Genomic DNA, 20,646 nt, shown 5'->3' with positions numbered 1-20,646 from the left:
TGCTGGAAAGGCATCTGATCATCATTTACTGTCCTGACATAAGAGCAAAAAAAGGAAAAAAGGACTTAGACTCCTGTCACATCATTAACATCACTGATAACACTGGAAAAAAGCTTGTGAGAAGGGCAAAGACCTGGGACCAACTGCTAATGTAAAACTGTTAGAAGTGTCTCCTTTTTCCAATAAAACATTTCAAGTCATCTCCTTTGAATTCTGAAGGGACAGTTAAGACTTCAAACCCAGCATCACCAGTGGCATCAACAGAGTTGTAATAAGAAAGATAGACTTTGGGTGGAGGTGATGGTAGAAAGAGACACTGGCACATCTCCTATCAGTAGAACCATGTTAGAACACGTAGAACAGTTAGAACAGTAGAACCAGTAGAACAGCTTGCAGAGCCAGATGCCCTGGTGAGCTGAATATTGAGCCACAACCACACCTAGTACTGTTTGCTGGTACAGTTATGACTATATCCAGCACATAGACTTTAAGCCTATTTAATTTTTGCTGTAATGCACAATGGAACAAACTTCATTGGAAATCACATTGAAGGAATGCAAACTCTCAGAAATCTACAGGACATCATGCTGGTGTTGATATTAATGAAGGTATGAAATATTTCATTAGCACATCTCAGAGTATAAATAATTTCTCACACAGTTTCATTTGGCAGTCTTCTCCTCCTCCCATGTAACTCATCAAGATAGTACATTATCTTTTAGCTTCTAGAAAATATGACTTGTAAGGGATGATTGAAAGACCAAAGCTGGTTATTCTGGAAGAGAGAAGGGCCTTTGTGAAACTAACATCCAAGTAGGGCTGTTGAAGGGAAAGGAATATGGTATTTTCCATGTGGTTTGTGTATAAAACGCTAAGTAAAAGGATTAGACACCAGGCAAAGATTTCTAAACCCAGAAACCAAACAGCACGTTGCTTCAGAAGTTTCTGGAGTACCCATCATGGGTAATCTTTCAAGACAGATATATCAGACAAAAAACTAAAGCAGGACATCATGGGCAGTTTCTTGGGCTGTATTATTTGCTAAGCTTCCCTCTTTTCATAAATATTCCTGTACATTCATGCAACTTTGTCAGATACTGCAAGAATTAGTCCTGATATTTAATGGCTTACATTAGGAAAAGCAAAAAGCATAGAATTGCAACCTTGTAAAACAAAAGACACAGGCCTCCTTTGTACATAAATGTACCCTTCAACATGACAGTTGTAACCTTGCTCTCCCTCTGGGCCATTTCTAAGAGGAAATTCAGTCGTTTTAACTTTTTTTTTCAGGCCAGTTGTCTCACATATGTATCACACATTCATCAGCCTCTTCTACACTGGCTTATCATAGCCTGAGATTCAGATATGTGCTAGTTTGAGCACAGCTGGGATATTTTGGTGAGAGGAATTAGATTATAGGCTGTGAAAAGGAAAAAATGGTGCTGTCTGCTGCACTTATAGGCTTGCTGAGATGTATAAGAACAAGAACATAAATACAGATAAGGGAGTCTCTCTGGGGTCTAGGGCTGCACGAACTTCTCTCTCTAACCTGCTTGTCAGTGAAAATCTGCATCCAGAGTAACGACAGGTACCAATGTGGTTAAATCATCCTCCATTTGTTGTGGTGATACAGCGTCTTTTAGGCCAAACTTAGAAGAGGTATATTCAGCTGGCTTAATTAAGATTGGTACATGTGGAAGGCACAGATATGTTAAGGCATAAACAAACATTTATGGGGCCAGCCTCCTGTGGTCAGCAGATCCTGCCCCTTGCAGCTGGATGTGGAGGTTGTTTCAGCACCTTAGTTCCCGCCTCCAAGATGAGCTGCAAGGACACCCTTCACAGCACGAGCTGCTCATGTTTGTCAAATCATGTCCTCTGTCAGCAAGAAATGCATCCACACTGCTGTCTGTGTGACTAATCCTTCTGCTTCCTAATCCCTCTGGGCGACTCTCCAAACTCACCTTGAGTGTAAGGCAAAGTCTGGGGTAAGGTAGAGGGGTGGGGGAAGGGGCAGTTGGGAGCCCCTCCTGGGGACTCAGGTTTCTGGGAGGGGAGTTGTGTTGCTGTATTATTTTTTACTTGTATATTTCTGTATATAGCTGTATATACTGTAAGTATCTGCTTGTATATTGTGCTAAGCTGTAAAAATATAGCTTCATTCTTCAATTTACAGAGCCTCTGAGTCTGGGTGATTTTACATAAGTGGGGGGAGGACAGATAACACCCAAACTATCACAAGACAGCAGAAATAATGCAGTCAAAGGGCCTTTAGTATTACTTTACTGATACCTGAAACATCACACTGCATAAGATGATGATTTTCTGTGCAGCACTTGTAGCCTTTATAAGAACAAATCTATTAGTTATGCGTGCATAACCAGTCCTTATTTCTTTTCTACACCAGCCTAGGTTTGCAGGATAAACCTAAAGAATTTCATTTGAGAAGGAAGGAAAAGAAGAAAGAAAGAAGAGGAGGAGTTTGTGTGCAAATTACAAAGTTTCTAACAAAATGTTCTTCTCTTCAGCACAAGAATGAGTGGAAAATACAGCCGGTTCCAGCCCACGTCTTTATTTGACTCTACCGCCTTGTTTAATCCCAGTGACTGGGAAGAAATCCGAATCAGAGCATAATGGCTAACAATGGAGGTCTTCATAATCTCACAACTGAAGGAATCATCAAAACTCACAAGCAATTTAAATTTGCACCACGTATCCTAACCGTTGGAAGCAGAAAGATGATCTTCAAACTCTTTGGAGTCCATAATAAAGCCAAACACCGCAAGCTTGTAGCATTCAATGGCACAGATGGGCATCTGCTCTGTCCTTCCTCCTTTCCTCTGGCTATGAAGTTTTAATGTGCAACCTCCATTTAATCATTACCTTTGCCTAGGGAGTGCATAAGGGAATGTCAAGAACAGCTTTTATTACTGAAAATTTATTTCCCTCTTGATAAGCTCTCAGCCAAAAGGCAAATCAACAATCCAAGTTGGATTTCCCTTCTCAGTCCTGGACTAATAGTACTATAAGTACAGCCAGGTCCAAACCTCTATTGAAATTAAATCTACCCCTGTGCCCAGTAAGTGCCTCCAGCAGGACAAAATAAATCTGGGTAACTATGAGTAATGAAATAATGCTGAAAAAAAATGAAAATACCTGTCAGTGCACTAGAATAAGTGATCTCTCTTTTGAACTCAATTCATACACAGTCAATAGCCACAGGAATTTTTCTTGGCTCCCCTCCAAACCTGCCTCAGCAGCAAAACAGGCTGCAATATTTCTGCACCCCGGAAAGCATTTTAAAGTATTTTTTAACCTTCAAAGTACAGTTCAGAGATGTTGGCTCACCAAACTAATTTCCTGCAGCTTGGCGAGTTTGAAATGCCTCACATGCAGAGACCAACAAACACTATGACCTGTTGTATCTCTGGCATATATCCACCCACTTACCATCCTCTCAGAAGCACCACTCCTTGTATGGTTGGAGGGAGAAACTTGAGCATCTCCACATTGATCTCACCAGTTGCTACTTAACAGCCAGGAATATGTATCTTGCATAGGAAAACAATTAGCAGTGAAAGGAAAAAATATTGACCCTGATGTCCTCACCCAGTGGCTTCTGAATCACATGAGATCTTTTCTGCTACTACAAAGGAGCTGATATAAAACACAGAATCACAAAATCATAGAGTGCTTTAGGTTGGGAGGGATCCTTAAAGGCCAGCAGGGACATCTTCGACTGGAGTACGTTGCTTAGAGTCCCAAACAACCTGACTCAAAATGGTTCCAGAGATGGAGATGCTACCATTTCCCTGGGCAACCTGAGCCAGTGTTTCATCACTCTCAGTGTAAAACCATTTGTTCTGCCTCCTGCTGAGGGCTCTAGAGGTGGATGCAGTACTCCCGGTGGTGTTTTGCCAGTGTAGAGCAGTGAAGCCACTTCCATTGACAGTTCAAATATTTCTTGTAGTTCTAAATGTAACACTACCTAGAAAATTCACTGTACACCTACTTGTCTCTTACAGGATATTATATGCCATGGTGTTTTAATAATTTTTGCTACACTGGTCATGTAAGTGTATACAGATAGAAAATCTAGATTTTATATATATATATATATATATATATATATATATATATATATATTTAAGTGGTACCTCACTAGTAAGTTTTCCATCACAAGATTTGAAGTGCTTATTTCACTGGAAAATGTGAAATTAATCCAGCCCCAGATCAGAACTCAAAAGAAGAGAAAGCAGGACAGGAAAACAGCTCTCTGCGACATACAACTACATTGTGCAACTCTGTGAGATATAAGTTACTTAAAACAGCCCAGTCCTGCCAGCTTGATGCATTCACAAATCATGAGCCAGATCCCCAGGAATTCTAAACATGGCTTAAGAAGCATGACTTCTACAAAATTAAAATAGCATGGATTTCCTGTTATTTCCCTACATGTAGTTAAGCCACTTGGATCACATTTCAAGCTCCATTTCCCCTATGGCAATATCAGCTAAAAGGATTTTGCCTTTATTTTACTTTTTTTTCACTGAAAGTTGAGATTCTGCTGCAATCACACACTCCAGGGAAGGGGACCACGGCAGAGATGCTAACTGCCAGTACTCAAAAACTGGAGGTGTGAGAGAAGAGAGTTCTGCCTAGGCTTTGACCTTTGTGCTTTTTGCACAAACGAAATAATGAATGGAACAAGACGAGAATGTTGGGGGAGGATATCCTTACAGGAACAATCGAGCTTCTCGTTCCTCTGCTTGACTGCATAGTTCAACACATGTTTTAATTGTGTAAAAATTACTGCATTCCTATAGATAGAAATTATGAACTTTAGGCATAACTACAAAATCTCCACTTCTTTCTCTTGCAGAAAGTCCCAAACGATTGATGTTACCAGTTGAGTCTCATAAAGTACCTTGGATGGCAAGGTATTTCCTGGGAAAGATGCTAAAAAGGCGCTCAGATGAAACAGAATCTGTATCTGGTCTGCCCATACGTTTACTGCTCCAAGCAGCCACACACAAGTAGCTTAGTGGCAAAGAAAAGGTTAAGAAACAGCATAACTAAAACCCCCAAATTATCTCCATGAAACTCAATTTTTCTTAGTAAGAAAATAAACTCTTTTCAGCTCCCTTAATCAAAACCAGCATGCTTGTGCTTTTAATTATATCCCCTAACTGTGAGAAGAGTAATTTGGCATCATGCAATACAATATTAGACTGACCTCCAGAATAAGGCAATCTAAATTGCATTAAAATGTTATCCATTTTCAAAGAATAATTAACACGCACCAAGAAGGTAGAAACACTAACTTGTTGCTCTATCATTGGCAACTCATTTCCTGGCCAAGGTTGTATGTCTCACTCATGATTTCTTTACCTTCAGATCTGTTCTTCTCTCTGAAAATTCTCATTAACTTTTTCAAGACACTTAATTCAAAATAAAAAAGCCCCCTAAAAAAAGATGAAGTACCCAGAGAAATAGTGAGATTTTCCAGAGCAATTCTCTCCCCTGAGGTGATCATCACATGGATATTCTTGTGACACTTGGGCCTGGAGGTTTCATATTCTGAGGACTTTATTTAACTGATGTCTACAAAAATAAATTTTATTACCATCACTCTAAATGAGTGGCTTTGAATTCTGTCCTTCCTTTTTCCCAGTCCTTAAGCAAGAGTCTGAGGTATGAGAAGGTAAAATAACTTCAAAAGTGGATTCAATGACCAGATCACACAAGTACAGAAGGTTGGAAGGGACCTCTGGAAACGGTCTAGTCCAACTCTCTGCAAATCAGGGTCACTCACAGCACATGGCCTGGGACTAAAATGTCCAGGCAGGTTTGGAACCTCTCCAGAGAAGGGGACCCCACAACCTCCCTGGACAGACTGGTGCAGTGCTCCAGCATCCTCACAGGAAAGAAGTTTTCCTTATGTTTAGGTGGAACTTCCTGTGTTCCAGCTTGTAGCTGTTGGTCCTTGTCCTGTCACTTGGACAGCATTCAAAAGAGTCTGGCCCTATCCTCTAGACACCCACCCTTTATATATTGATAAATATTGAGAGGAATTCCCTCTCAGTCTTTTTTCCAGGCTAAACAGCCCCAGGTCTCTCAACTTTTCCTCATCAAAGGGATGCTCCTATTCCCTCATCATCTTTGTATTCTCTGCTGGACTTTCTCCAAAGAGATGGTATAGCTCACAGGGAAGTACCTCTTGAACAGGTGACGGTGTTTACACTGTCACAGAACATGCCAAATTAAACCCATCATCACTTTAAACCTGTGCCCTAAGGAGCGGGCACCATGCCATTCAAGCAGATGGGCCAGGAGTGCACACAGCCAAGAGACACTGTTATGTGTATTAAATACGTTTGTTGAGGGCAAGGTTCCCAGTCTACAATAATGAACTAGCTACCAAGGATCCTCTGTCCAACTGAAAAGGGTATTATCTAAGTCTGGAGCAGCTCAGCTTTCTGAAAATAACACCTTACAACATCTATGAGAGACAAAGGAAAGACTAAACCCATCATGGCAAAAAAGTCCTGTGAAGACAATTCTAATAATATCTTCACTCACCTTAGGTGTTCCTGCCAGAAGCCAAGCATATTTGAGAAGCACAGGGAAAGCCCTGGAGCCAGGTCCCCTGAGTCCAGAGGAGAGTAACACAGAAATGTGCAGTCAATACATTCAGAGGAATCTCAGAAACTAGTACAAGAAAGGTATTGGTACTTTCTTCTTTGCTCAAGACTCTTATTTTCACTTCATGTTCAAAACGTTGAACAAAACCCCTTCCTTTAATTGCTGATTTCAGTTTATTTGCCACATGACATGCTAAAACAAGCAGATATAATTACACAGGCAAAGTGTAAGGAGTAGGCTTCAAGGAAAATATAATTGCCTTATCTGCTTCTTGGAAAATGGGGCAAAACCAGCACAGAAATCTTATCCACATATGCATCCAGCCCAAAACAATAACTCTATCCCATGCAAACTGCTCCACTTAGGCCACACAAACCAGGGAAGTCAGTGGCAATTTATTTTCCTCTTGACTTTCCATTTCCTCCATTCCTTTAATTTCTTCTGTTGGACTATGGCAAACATGGCATATTTAGAGAAGCCTAGCACCACATACTTCAGGCTTTGCTGTCTGAAGACACTTTTCCTGCTGACAAAACTGGACAAAAGCATATCTGAAGTCTCTCCAGCTACTGAACAGTTCAAAGGGTTTGTGGCAATATGTGGAAAACAGGCATACAATGATTAGGAAAAAGGATCAATAGGCTAGTCAGGAACAAAGCATCCACGTTTCTCCTCAAAATTATCAGGATTTGTCTAAGGAAAGTGCTAAGGTTGACTAAATTAGTGCAATTTATCAAACAGCAAGGCCACAAACATGAAAGCCCTTCAAGCACCATAGTTAGGCTTAACAAGCATCAGACTGCGATTAGCAAAAAGTTGCCAAACCTCATCACAGCGGAAACACTGATTGCACCCTGCTCCAGATGTTAGTAATGTTATCTGGAAACCTGCTGCTGCCAGTCAAGCCAAAGCTCTTCCCCTCTTCAGAGACTTGATCAGCTGACACGAGATGGCTGCAGATGTTCTAAAACAGCTGTCCCTCTAAAAAGAACTAACTTGATGAAAACTCCAGCTTTGTTTTTCCACCCTCTAAAAAATTCTTGGCTATAGAGTCATGCATTGCAGCCTCCTCCCATGCGTGCACATGGATTTGGTCAGCCACCAGTCATGCTGCACAGGAAATTTGCAAAAAAAATACATTGGCTTTTTTTTTAACACAATCTGCAGCAAGCAAAACAAATTTCAGGTGGTCACAAGCCTGGCCATCCAGCCTATTTCATGCAGACAGAATGGCAAAGGGCATGGCCAAAGGAGCCAGGAAACAGATTTCCTGAAACTTTGGTACCTCTATATAAAAGATTAAAGTAGATTGTGAGGCAATTCTCTTCCCCAAAGGATTTTTTATTGGAATCTGGGCTCAGACTTCATTGTTTCTCTTCCACAAAATGTCCTGTGGGTTTCAAGTTGGTTGGAATAACTTGTTTGGACTCGGAGAACATGTGACAATGGCCTGCATAGCATGGTCTCCTAAGTCTCTGACCCCTTTGTCTCTGTCTGAACACTTCTACTCAGGAGCAGAACACAGCTTGGACTTTCCAGCCACGGCCTCCGGTCTCATAGGGTTTATGATCAGCAGCTGTGACTGGACCATCCTGCCTTCTTTACATGGTTAGCTGTGGAGGAAATCATTGAACAACTCATACGTGGAAAAGATCACTTAAATGAAGAAAAAAAATCTTTAGAAAAAGAGAGAGAAGGCATCCAACAGAATCACATCCTCAGCTGGGATTAGCTAATGCAATCCTATTACCTAGGTATTTTAGCCTCTAGGAGATCTATAGTTCTACAATTATTCTCCAGACAGTACATCAGCACAGGCAGTTCTGCTGCTCAGAGATGACTGAGAGGACTACCTCAATAAGAAGGTAGTGAAAAGCAGAAGAGCTGGCATTCAGGAGCTGAGGCTGAGGGAGACTTGTTGGCTGCTTGCTTTGTTTTTTCTGTAAAGGGTCAACTCTCACTTCAAAAAAACCTTTTTACTGGTAAAAGCTGGGAGATGGGATTTAGGTTGAACTTTATCCCAAACCTATCACTCTGTGGGATAGTGGTATTTGCCTGTGTGCTTTCAGGCGTATGATTTAGGAATCCAAGTTAGGCAGCCTGCTTCACTGTGCACTCAAGGGAAAAAGACAGGTTTGTCTGGAGGCCAAGGCAGAACAACTAAATTATCTTCCTCTCTCTGAAGTACATTCTGGAGGCTCTTCCCAGTACTGGGATATCAAAAAGTAACTCACTTATATTAGTAAAAGCTTGAAAAATGCCCATATTTAGCTACCTCTACTGTAGCTTTTGCCAAGCCTCATCTGGTGTAATATTTGCCTATCTTTTGTAGATGTGATTTGAAATGAATAATAGATAAAAGACAAAATGCTATCACTGATCGTTACTGATTATGGACAGTAATTTGAGAAGAGTGGCTAATATGCACATATTAAATGTTTTGTTGGTTTTTTTCACTTTAGTACCCAGGAGTTTAATTCATTACAGACAGCAGGAGGGAAGATTTAATCCAAAAGCCACAGTCAACTGCAAATGGAAGAAACTAGGTGTCAACAGACTCTCACACCTCAGACACAATAGACAGGCCACTACCACTTCAGCAGTGTATAATGGAAGAATAGAAATGTAAAATGAAACTGAGCTAATTGATAAGGCACAAAAATTTATGGTTATATTGTTTTAACACTGATAATGAAACAGAGATTGGCTGAAAGGGAAGCACATGCTTCAAAAAAGGCACCCAGATTGCTGGCCATCCATCTATAACCATTTTTACATCAATCATGCTGCTCTCAGTCCTTTGGGTCATGTTGGCCAGGCAGAACATATTTGAATACTGATTTTTTTTTTTTCCTCTCTCTCTCTCTATTGCTCACTTTCAGGATCCTCGTGAAGTAATGTTCTGGGTTTTAATGATGGAAGACATGGAAGCAGTAGTAAGATCTGAAGCCAAGATTCTTTTCTTTGCTGCCAGCTCTCAGAGAGGACTCTGCCTGAAAAGCATGCAAAAAACAGTTGGGCACAAAGGATCAGTTTCTATCAGTTTGTCTATCATTTATGTCCCACCACCATTCATGATTTAACTGTGCAAACCAAGGCAAAGAGCCTGGGATGCACTGTATTCTTGGAAATGTCAAGCATAGAGAGCACTGATTAGAACAAAAATACTGCCCAGAGCCATGAAGCAGAATTCTCACTGGGTGGCAGTCAGAGAAATTACCAGGCTGAGCTATTAGTCTTTTATGAAAAGAAGGGAAGAGGCATCTTTCATTTCCTTCCCAGGCTATTGCATAGAAGTCTAAAAATCACACAGGAAAAACCTAGGTCTTTGCAGTAGAGCAATAGGAATGAAACAGATGGTGCAGCTGGTTTTGTGATTTCACTTCTTGGCCAGGAGGTATTTTGCAAAATCAGACATTTCTTGATAATTAAAAATCTTCAACCCATCATAGAAAGTGATTAGATAATCCAGGTGCTTGACCTTCTTGTAAAACTGCAGCAAAATACCATAAACTAACACTTTTTTCCTACCAGAATCCATTATAGATCTGTCTTCTGAAAAGAACTTACTCTTACTAGAGTTTAGTTTTGCCACCAGTTCCATATTAAAAAATGCCTCTGCTAGAGACAAACTATTTCCATTTCCTATTCCCATCTGTAATGAAACTGGAGTCTCCACCAATGGAGTAGAAATCAGTGAGTGATTGGATGTGGTCTCCCCAGTCTTTGTGGCTAGATCAGTGGAATGCACAAGCTATTTCCAGTTTATATGCTGAACAAAGGATTTTGTTTCTATATATTTGGCATTTTATTTGCAGATGGAGATGACACTTAAATAAAAGTAAATTCTTGTTTTCTGGGAACCTGAAGGCCTGAAGCCTTTCCTTTCCTTTCCTTTCCTTTCCTTTCCTTTCCTTTCCTTTCCTTTCCTTTCCTTTCCTTTCCTTTCCTTTCCTTTCCTTTCCTTTCCTTTCCTTTCCTTTCCTTTCCTTTCCTTTCCTTTCCTTTCCTTTCCTTTCCTTTCCTTTCCTTTCCTTCCCTTCCCTTCCCTTCCCTTCCCTTCCCTTCCCTTCCCTTCCCTTCCCTTCCCTTCCCTTCCCTTCCCTTCCCTTCCCTTCCCTTCCCTTCCCTTCCCTTCCCTTCCCTTCCCTTCCCTTCCCTTCCCTTCCCTTCCCTTCCCTTCCCTTCCCTTCCCTTCCCTTCCCTTCCCTTCCCTTCCCTTTTCTTTTTCTTCTCCTTCTCTTTTCTTTTTTTTTTCTTCTCCTTCTCTTTTCTTTTTTTTTCCTTTTGTTTTCTTTTCTTTTGCCTTTCCTTGCCTTTATTTCTTTTTCCTTTTCCCTCTCATTCTCGTTATTCTCTTTCTTTTATTAGGCTCATTTTGATGACACCAGCCCTTGCCAGTCTTTCACCTTTTTCACTCACGCCCTCAGTCTGCTCCCAGGAGCACTTCTGCCAGAACACTCCCAACTATTTGCACTCTGTACATTTCTGTCAAAAATTCAGGCTTAAAGACTGAAATGGATTGAATTCCAAAAATTAGCTTGAAACCCTCCTTAGAGAATTACAGCCCTTCCAGAGGGGTTCTCTCAATTATTTTTTGCTTTTTCCTTTCTATTAGCATGAACATCTTCGGTTTGTCTGCAGTGTAATAAGGAATAATTAACGCTAAACGAGCTGTCAAGATCTCGAGTCTTTAACAAAGAACATGTATTGTTTAAAGCAATAGATTGCAGAGGGCAGGGTGGGGGGAAAGACTGACACAGCCTGAAAACTCCTTGCCTTTACCTGCCAGAGCTGAGCTGTAGGGACCTTGTGTCGCCCATTGTATGCGATGACTCCCGTAGCACCTAAAGCGCTCGGAGGAACGCAGCCCAGGGCTATTGCTATTGCAGGTGCTATTTGTGCCCCCCCTAGTCTAGGGAAATCGGAGGAGTGTGAGGTCTTGCAAAGCAGGAATTTTTCGGTTCTCTCTTAAATAACTCTAATTCCAAAGGACTCGGAACTGTATTGTTGGAGTCAGTGGGAGTTCTGACACAGTTTCTTGAGACATCTCCTCCTGACCTCTGAGAACTTTGTCTGGAAGTTGCAGAAGTATGTGGGGTGAATCTCGTATTTGCATGTCTGCACACGAGGTAGTCTCCGGTCTTTGGCAAAAACAGATCTCTGCTGCCATTACTTTTCTATTTCTTTTTAGACTGACATTTTTCTACATAAGCTTGAGAGAACTCTGTTTGGAAGGAAAGATTGTGAAACTAGCAAATCCCCTCAGTAGAAAGGTTCTCTGAATAACTAGACGCAGCATTTTGTATTCTTCTTTTGTTTGAGTGAGCTAAATTAAGAATTAGAGTTTGAGGAGATGAATAGGAAGTGTTACAGTCCGAGTTTCCCACCTCTCTTTCAGTCCCAGGCAGCATATTGCTTATTTGTACTTTCTTTAGGTAATGCACTGCCCCCCTACTGAACTCAGTGGGAGCACTGTCATTTACTTCGGCGAGCCTAGCGCTTCCTTCACCTTCTCTTGGATGCTTCTGTGGAGTACATACAAGTTAGTCTCTACAGAGAAATTAACTGGACTCTGTAAATCATTGTGACTTCCCAGGAGTAAGGAAACGATGAACGTTTCTGCTTTGTTTCTCTCTCTTTAAGCTTTATAAAGACCTTAAAGATAACCAAATGATCCAGTGTGCAGGCAGCTGTTACAAACTCCCACTTAAAAGGAAGATATGCCTTAAACTAACACTACCCAAACGATCAGGTTCTTCCAAGAGCCTCACCAAGTTGCAAACAGTCTTTTTCAAAACTGCCTGAAGAGCAAAGGCAATCTCTGTACACATGCAGCCAGCTACTCTGTCTCTTTGCTAGGGACAAAGGCTGCAAAGGGTGTACCTGGGCCAGAGGCTGAGACCACCGAGTACATGCAGGCACACCAGCCACTTTTAGTCCCCTGCAGCCTGGGGAGTTTCTTTTCCATTATTCCTCATGTACCACAGAATAATTTCAGCTTGCTGGAGGGCATCAGAGAAAGGTCAGCTCAAGACACCTCAAACCATGAGGAAAACCTGCTTTCTTCCTGTGACATCTTCTGTGCCCTACCCTTGCAGCAGGGTTCAGCATACACACCCTCACTTTAACCAACTTCTGCTTCAAGTTATCATAGCTAAAAAACTAGTTTACTGGTAGAACCCATATGTACTAGTTTGAGTCTAGCTAGAATGATTTGGTGAGAAGAACTAGATTATAGGCTGTGGAAGGAAAACAATGGTGATGTCTACCTCACTCATGAGCTTGCTGAGAGGTATGAGAACAAAAATCCAAACATAGATAAGGGAATCATTCTGGATGGGGAGCTCCGAGCTGCATTTCTCTCTCTAGCCTCTCTGCCATTTCTCTGATTAATCCACTTTGCTTCCTAACCCCCTGGCTGAACCTCCATTCTTCCATGGGACTGGGGTATAGTTGAGAGAGGGGAGAGAAAGTGAAGGGGCAGTGGGGAGCCCCTCCTGGGGACTCAGGTTTCTGGGAGGGCTGCTGTGTTTCTGTATTACCTTTTTACCTTGTATATTTCTGTATTACCTTTTACCTTGTCTATTTCTGTCTATAACTGTATATACTGTAACTATCTGCTTGTCTATTGTGCTAAGCTGTAAATATAAGCTTCATCCAATTTCCAGAGCCAGCTGAGTCTAGTCTGGGTGATTTCCAAAGTGGGGAGGCAGGTAACATCATAGCTAAAAGACTAGTTTACTGGCAGAACCCATAAAAGCATGAAACTGAAACAGATGAAGTTACAAACATGGCTTGCTCATCACAGCTAATCGGGCACAAAGTTTGTTGTTACAGTCTAACACAATGCTAACTCACCGCAGAAAATCCTTGCTCTGTCCAAGTGTCCAAACTGTCTGGTACTTGTGTCTCATCTTGGAACAAGTATCTGTCATAGTGTGATACATGAGAGATTCCTTGTCCCACGGGTCTGAGGGGGAATGAATCCCTGCTTTCTCTCAGATAAAAGGGTATTTAGGTAGTGAAAAAGTCTACAATTATTGCTATGGGTTTCTGGTACCTCACTGTGTCATCATCCAAAAATAACTTCATGAAGTCATCCTTCAACCCAGCCATCCCGAAAATGCACTAAGAAGTGGTCTTACCCTTTTATTTGCCTAGTCCTCAGCTCCAGGTATCATCCAGTCACCCATTCACCCTAGCATTCTTGCAGCAGAAGATGCCTCTCTAATGGAAAGAGGATTACACAAGCCCTTATGCCGACAAGCAATTTGCATACTCAATGGCATTTTCAGAGAGCTCAGTGCATTTAGCAAGCACTGTTAAAAAGGCATGGGAGCAAAACAGCATGCTTCTGAAACTCCTCTCTCTCTCCACACTGTTCACCGGGCCTGCTGCTTAAGCACTAAAATCCATTGGTTTAGGTGATCTCAGAACCTATATGGACTGTGTATGTTCACAGTTAGGCTACTTAGTTCCTGCTTCTTGAAAAGAGAACAGATACATGAGATGTAATAGGATGCTGTTATCACTTTAGAGTTTCTCCTCTCTGAACTGAAGAAGAGACGCTAGCAGGCCTACAAAATATAACTCCTCTTTTACTTCTAACTCCATGCAAAAGGTAAGATGATCCCTTACAATGGAGATATTGGTGAGAATTTAGCCTCTGAGGTTTACTTTCTGAACATGCTAAAGTTCAAATTGGCTGGCAAGAAACTGAAGTTTAAGATGACAAACTGCTTTTCCATGACGAAGCTCTATATATACTTACATCGTCCCTTCCCTACTCAGGAAGAGTATATTTTGAACGCCTTCACAAGAATAAATGCTGCCTCAGGCCACATTATATCCTGGAATTATCCTACATGCACACAATCTGCTTGTGCCTTGGCTTCTGGGACATGACAGACACCCTAGAGACTGTAAAGCAAAATCCTTCTATCCTGTAAATTATTGTGAGTCATTTTCATTATATCTTTTCTCTCTTCTGTGTCCTGGGATTTCTTGAGGTGAATGGAGCTGCTGAATTAGGTGTTCTCCATTAGTGTACTTGTCTTGGCTCTCCTGCTCTTTCTGCCTCTGACCACTTCACTACTTCACTAAACCATAAAAACATCTACCAGTTCTCCTCTCCTTAGGCTCACTGTTCTCAAGTGTTCACTTAACTCAGGAGTTCAGATTTGCTTGTCCTCCTGTAGTATTCCCAAAGGACTCTGTATTAACCTCTTTGTAAGAGCAACATGCAAGAACTTAATCACAGCCTTAATCCCTCTTAGACCAATCTCAATTGGAAAAGAGCCTGAGTAAATCAAAAGAGTACGGTAACTATTCTGCAACATTTCCTGCCCTGAAGTTCTCAAAAAAATCCAACAACTTTTAATTTCCCTTTCCTTACTGGCTCCCTAGAGCCATCTCTTCCTCTTCCACAAAGTTTTAGGAAATATTTGAGGCAGTTCTCAAACATGGAACAATATAACCAATTTTGTGAATTTTAAAGGAACAGGCTCTTGCACAGATATTTTGGCGTCTGCTTTTGAATACCCAACAGAAACAACAAAAGACAAAATGAGCATGAGGAAATGATGCTCCTAATGCAAGAAGCGCCTGAAATTATGTGCCACATCTCCTTGTCTTGGATTTTTATGCAGTCCTACATAGCACAAAGTTATACATATATTCACAGAATCACAGAACATTAGGGACTGGAAGGGACTCCAGAGATCATCTAGTCCAACCCACGCACACACCAAAGCAGGATCGCCTAGGGCAAGCCACACAGGAATGCATCCAGGTGGGTTTTGAAAGTATCCAGAGAAGGAGATTCACAACATTTCTGAGCAGCCTGTTCCGGTGCTCCATTACCCTCACTGTAAAAAAGTTTCTCCTCATGTTGAGGTGGAGCCTCCTGTGTTCTGTCTTGTATGTGATGTTCCTTGTCCTACCACTGAGCACTATCAAAAAGAAACTGGCACTTTCATCTTGATACCCACCTCTCAGATATTTATAGACATTAATAAGATCTCCTCTCAGCCTTCTCTTCTGAAGACTAAACAGCTCCATGTCTCCTAGTCTTTCATTTTCCCACTGTACCTTCCTACTACACATGACATTTTCTCATCCACTGAGATGTTCACAAACTGAAGTTCCCTTAAAAAGGCCACAGTGGCATTGAAGACCTGTTGATTCAATTAAAGTGTCTGATATGGTGCAAGTCTAGTTGAAACCATATAAATCAGTAATTCAGGTATTCCATGGACCAACGCAGAAATACAATTCTTATTTTGTGGGATGGTGACCTTACTTATTTTACTTGATTAAATATTTGAGTTCAGCTATGTGTACTCATTTAGCCAACTAAAATCTAGCTGAAGACAATGGAATGAATTAAGACTGAATTTCATACTCATTTACACATTCCATGTGCAGCACCTGCATATTCTAGCACTTTCTGTGCTAACTGAATGGCTAGGGAGACTAAACAACTCATGCAAAACAGAAGCTCATAGCAATCTGGCACATTAAAAAGATCAGCATTTGAACACTGATGTTTGGTTTCAGAAATGGAGAGAATCAAAAAGGTCTTTCTACTACTTTGCAAAATATTTTACCTGCTGAGTTCTATTGTAACGAGACAGGCTGAAGTCTGAATCTCAGTCACAAAGTTGAACATCAGACCTTGAATGTTTTTGTGAATAATCCAGCAGCAAAGAAAAGGAATGTGCAGCTTCCAGAACAAAACAGTTGCAGCTTCTCTTTTGGTGGTAGAGGAAAAATATTCTGTAGGTGAAGGAAGTTCTTGGTCTTTGTACCAAAAGTAAGCTGCAGAATTTGACTCTATCAACTTCAAAAGCATTGATAACAGAGAACATAAAATCCAAGTTACCATTTAGGCAAACAAAACCTACAGATGTAGGTGAGACTCAAACAGGATTACAGCTGCAAGAGTATTCCTCTGAATTTTCATTCCTACTCACAAATGGCATCCTAACTACTGTACTGTTTCTGCTTCTGCCACCCAGGAAAAGTCTGTGAAGGAAGAGGTATCTCATATCTGTGGTGGAGGGGCAGCAGCCCCAAAACTGAGGCTTCACCATGCCTCTGCATGCCCAGACATGTTCTTCTGCCAGGACCCACGAGGCAGCAAACAAATTGTGTAACACACACACCCCCAGTACGGGTACCCCGGGGGTCCAGGCAGGTAATCCCCTATTGGGAGGTCCAGGCATGTCTCTACTGCCTATTGGGGCAAGGTTTGGCTTATGGCCAACCTGAGTGGTCATTTTAGATGTCCAACGAACCACGAATCTCGGCCCAGAGTCCATAAAGAGGGGTGCACAGCAGCACCACGTGGTCAGACAGTCAGTCCGTTCAGAGGTTCAAAGTGTTCAGAAGCTTAGAGCACTTAGCTCTGATCCACAGCAGCACCCTGCTGCACTGACCTGCTTGCATGGCCTAGACACAGGATCAGGCCTTACTCACTTGCAAGCATTACAGAGGCTCAGACCTCATGCATTGATCTCAAGGTGCAGTCAAGCTACCTGCGAGCCCTCTGAGAAGCAGAGCACATTCATGCCTGCACCATACATATATGGGGAGCCAAGAACCCCCTGCCTAAGCCTAGAGCTATCTTGATTAATCTACGGAGCTTGCCTCCATGCAGCACAGCATAGACCCTGCTTGCCTGCATAGATATTGTTTGCCAGCTATTCTGTAACTCTGGAAAGACCCAGAGCCAGCAGACCCCTCTCCAGATGGCCTGCAAACCTGCAAACGCAGCCTGCTAGCTGTGAGACCATGTCAGAAGCTGCACAGACAAATCCTTCTCCTGCATTGGGAAATTCCTGACAGCTGATCATCCCTGGACACGCACAGCATCCAGAAGCTGCAGCACCAAGGCAGAGCCCACTTCACCCCAGGAAAGAAGGTTAGAGAAAATTCTGTTTAACCCAGAGACTGGAACACCTAATCAATTCCCTGCAAGCCGGGACAGACTCCAGCTGCAAAGACCCCAATACTGGGCACACGCTGAGACAGATTCTCGAGAGGGTGATTAATGATTACTACTTAAGAACAGCACATCTAAGTAAGCTTTAATTCCTTTGTAATATAAGTTACCTCTATCTAAAGAGCACACATAGTTTCAGCCCTTGCTGGGCAGACACTAGAGTTGTTAAGAGGCATTAAGCCTAAGAAAATATTTCTCTCTGTCTATAATTGTTCATAATTTGATATTTCCACTTAATAATCAATCCCTGTAAATATATGCCAAGCTATTTTCATAACTTTGCAAACAAACCGGATTTCATAGTGGTTAGGGGTGGTACAAATTTGTAAATATTAATTTTAATAAATAATTTTATAAAAAAATCAAAACCGCCTCAAATTAATTTCTCACCTCCCCCTAACCGGGGAGGAATAGAGAAATCCCCTCCATGACAATATCACTGTCTCTTTTCTCTCTCTCCTCCTTTGTGTGCATTTTCTGTGAGCTCCTAGTTCTTAAGTCTCCAAGATATTATGAAAGAGAAAGGGTTAGTTCCTCACAGTCCTAGAATCTGAAATACAAGCTTTAAAATACTCCAGGAAAATGATCGTTTGAGTGTTAATAGATTCCAAGGCTTTCAGTTTCAAATATCATTCCACTTCCATATCCAACAACAGATGCCTGAGAGAAGTTTGTCAGTACTAAATAGGGCTTCTGGAGAGCAACAAAAAATGGCTCACCCATATGAAAAATGTGTGTGATGTGAGTGCACGTTCTCTTTCCATTGGCTTTAAGAAGCATACTGTTAAGTGACATGGAATACAATAGTCCCCAGCATTGACTGAGCACCATCTAACAGCTTTTCAAAATATGTCTGGACAAAGCATCAGAGAGTTAACTACACAATATAATCCTGCTTTGGCGCATGTCTCTGAATAATACTTCACAGTCCCTTTCCAGCTGTAGCTTCTAGGATTCTGTAACTGTTCAGGGATTTCAGATTCATAAATTTTGTGGCCAAACTGGCAACAGGTTGCAACAACTTCCCACCCTTAAATCAACTACAGACCACAGACCTCTCTGGGAAAAGTGCAGCAGCATTAGTGTACCTGTGAAATAAACTTACAAGAGGGTAATTTGCTGAGTCCAACCCCTCAGATATGTCCCATATATGTCCAGTGATGTCAACATATATAAGTGGGGTGTAAAATCACAGTTTGGGTTCAGCATGGCAGCCAATACAAAAATTCTTCAATACAAAAATTCTGACTTTAAAAGAAGGGAAGCATTTCACAAAGAAAGGGAGCAATGTTTCTTTCATATGAAATCAGACAACATATTTATTGTGCTGCACTGAGACATTAATCAACCACTATTAACACACTATTTATCTAACCTCACTCAAGGATTCAATTCGTGTTATGACAACTTTCAGGCTGATAAAAGCTGTGTTTCCAGAGGTACAAAGAGAAGCAAGCCATTTTACAGAACTCATTATGGAATTGCAATCACTCTTAAGGTTAACTCTCCAAAGTGCAGAATTTTGATCATCTGAGGAAAGGAGCATTAGACAGCAAAATTCTGCCCCTTTCTGCAGAAGGCTACCCCCAGCCTTACTGTGTGACGGGAGAAGTTTAACATCCCTTATGAGGTCTTAAGATGCTGTTGGTAATTTCTTTGGTTCCTTGCTTGTCTTATTCTTTCCCCAAAGAAGCACCCTCACAACAAACTCCACAACATCACACTTTGTACACTGGGGGAAGAAGAGAAAGTCTGGAGTGTCCAAAGTGTAAGTAGACCCTCCCAGAATCCTTTACTTGAGAGTTTGTACACAATTATACTCTCTTTAATATTACCTGATGAGCAGAAATTCCACTTCCAAGTACCTCACTCAATCTCTCCAGGTCTTCACTGTTAAAGTCTAATGCTTATGTCATCAATTGCATTACTGCAAGTGCACACAGATCACAACCATCTCTCAGTCACTGTGCTTCATATCTGCCTACAGAATGGTGTACAGAACAAGAGTGAGCAAAGTCTGCACCAGCTTTTTGGAGAGCCTTTGAACTGGGAATGAGAAGAATTATTAGTTTCATTAGTCTCCAGCAGCAAGTTCAATTCATTTTGGCTTAAAAATATTTCACACATTCTCCCTCTTCAGTCTAGCTACCTCATAAAAACTTACAGGCCATGTGAGCAGACAGATTGGATCATCCCAAAACACAATAGATACCAATGCAATTGTACAGAACAGGACAAATGTGCACCAAAACATCCTCCAACACTCAGAACAATTTGTGCAGCAAGGACTCTCCAGTCTGAGAGACTTTATATTTGGCAGGGACACCTCCTACTAGACCATGTTGATCAAAGTCACATCCAACCTGGCTTTGAATTCTTTCAGCCTTGGAGCTGCTACAGCTTCTCTGGGCACACTGTTTCAGTGCCTTGCTATTGACTTGGGGAAGAATTTCTTCCTGATGCCTGGTCAAAATCAAACTTCTTCCAGTTTGAAACGGTTAACCCTTGCTCCACATCTTTGTAACAAGTCCCACTCCAGCTATCTTGGAGGCCTCCTTCAAATACTGAAAGGCTGCTATAAAGCCTTCTTGGATCCTTCTCTTCAGGCTGAATGACCCCAACTCTCTCCTACTACCTTCCTAGGAGAGGTGCTCCAGATCTCTTATCATCTTTGTGGGCCTCCTCTCAATACACTCCAACAGCTCCATGTCATTCTTGTGTTGGGTGCTCCACAGATGGGCATAGTACTCCAGGTGGGGTCACATGTGAATAGAGTGTCCCTTGAGCTGCTGGCCACATGTCTTTTGATGCAGCCCAGTACTTGGATTTCTATACTGCAGGTCCACATTGACAGCTCATACTGAGCATGAACCAACAGCCCTCATCTCCTTCTTCTCACGACTGCTCTCTGTGCTAAACAGCAACAGAATGCAAATGTAGGGTCTCTTAGCTCCCACCACACAATGCAGACCACCTCATAAATTAGAGTATAA

At 41.7% G+C, this 20,646-nt stretch overlaps 1 protein-coding gene across 1 annotated transcript in view; it reads right to left on the bottom strand.

Annotated features, from left to right (window-relative positions):
- Positions 1 to 6,149: 6,149 nt before the first annotated feature.
- Positions 6,150 to 20,646, bottom strand: part of LOC135180395 (DNA polymerase epsilon subunit 3-like) — a 101,526-nt gene continuing 87,029 nt past the window's right edge. The window contains exon 2 of the mRNA XM_064152760.1: positions 6,150 to 6,160. The gene's annotated coding sequence lies outside the window, so the exon portion shown is untranslated. The remainder of the gene's footprint in view (positions 6,161 to 20,646) is intronic.

Source organism: Pogoniulus pusillus, chromosome 13 (assembly GCF_015220805.1).
Source record: "Pogoniulus pusillus isolate bPogPus1 chromosome 13, bPogPus1.pri, whole genome shotgun sequence".
Lineage (NCBI taxonomy): Eukaryota > Metazoa > Chordata > Aves > Piciformes > Lybiidae > Pogoniulus > Pogoniulus pusillus.
The sequence above is the reverse complement of the archived record's forward strand: the minus strand, read 5'-3'. Positions and strand labels throughout refer to the sequence as shown.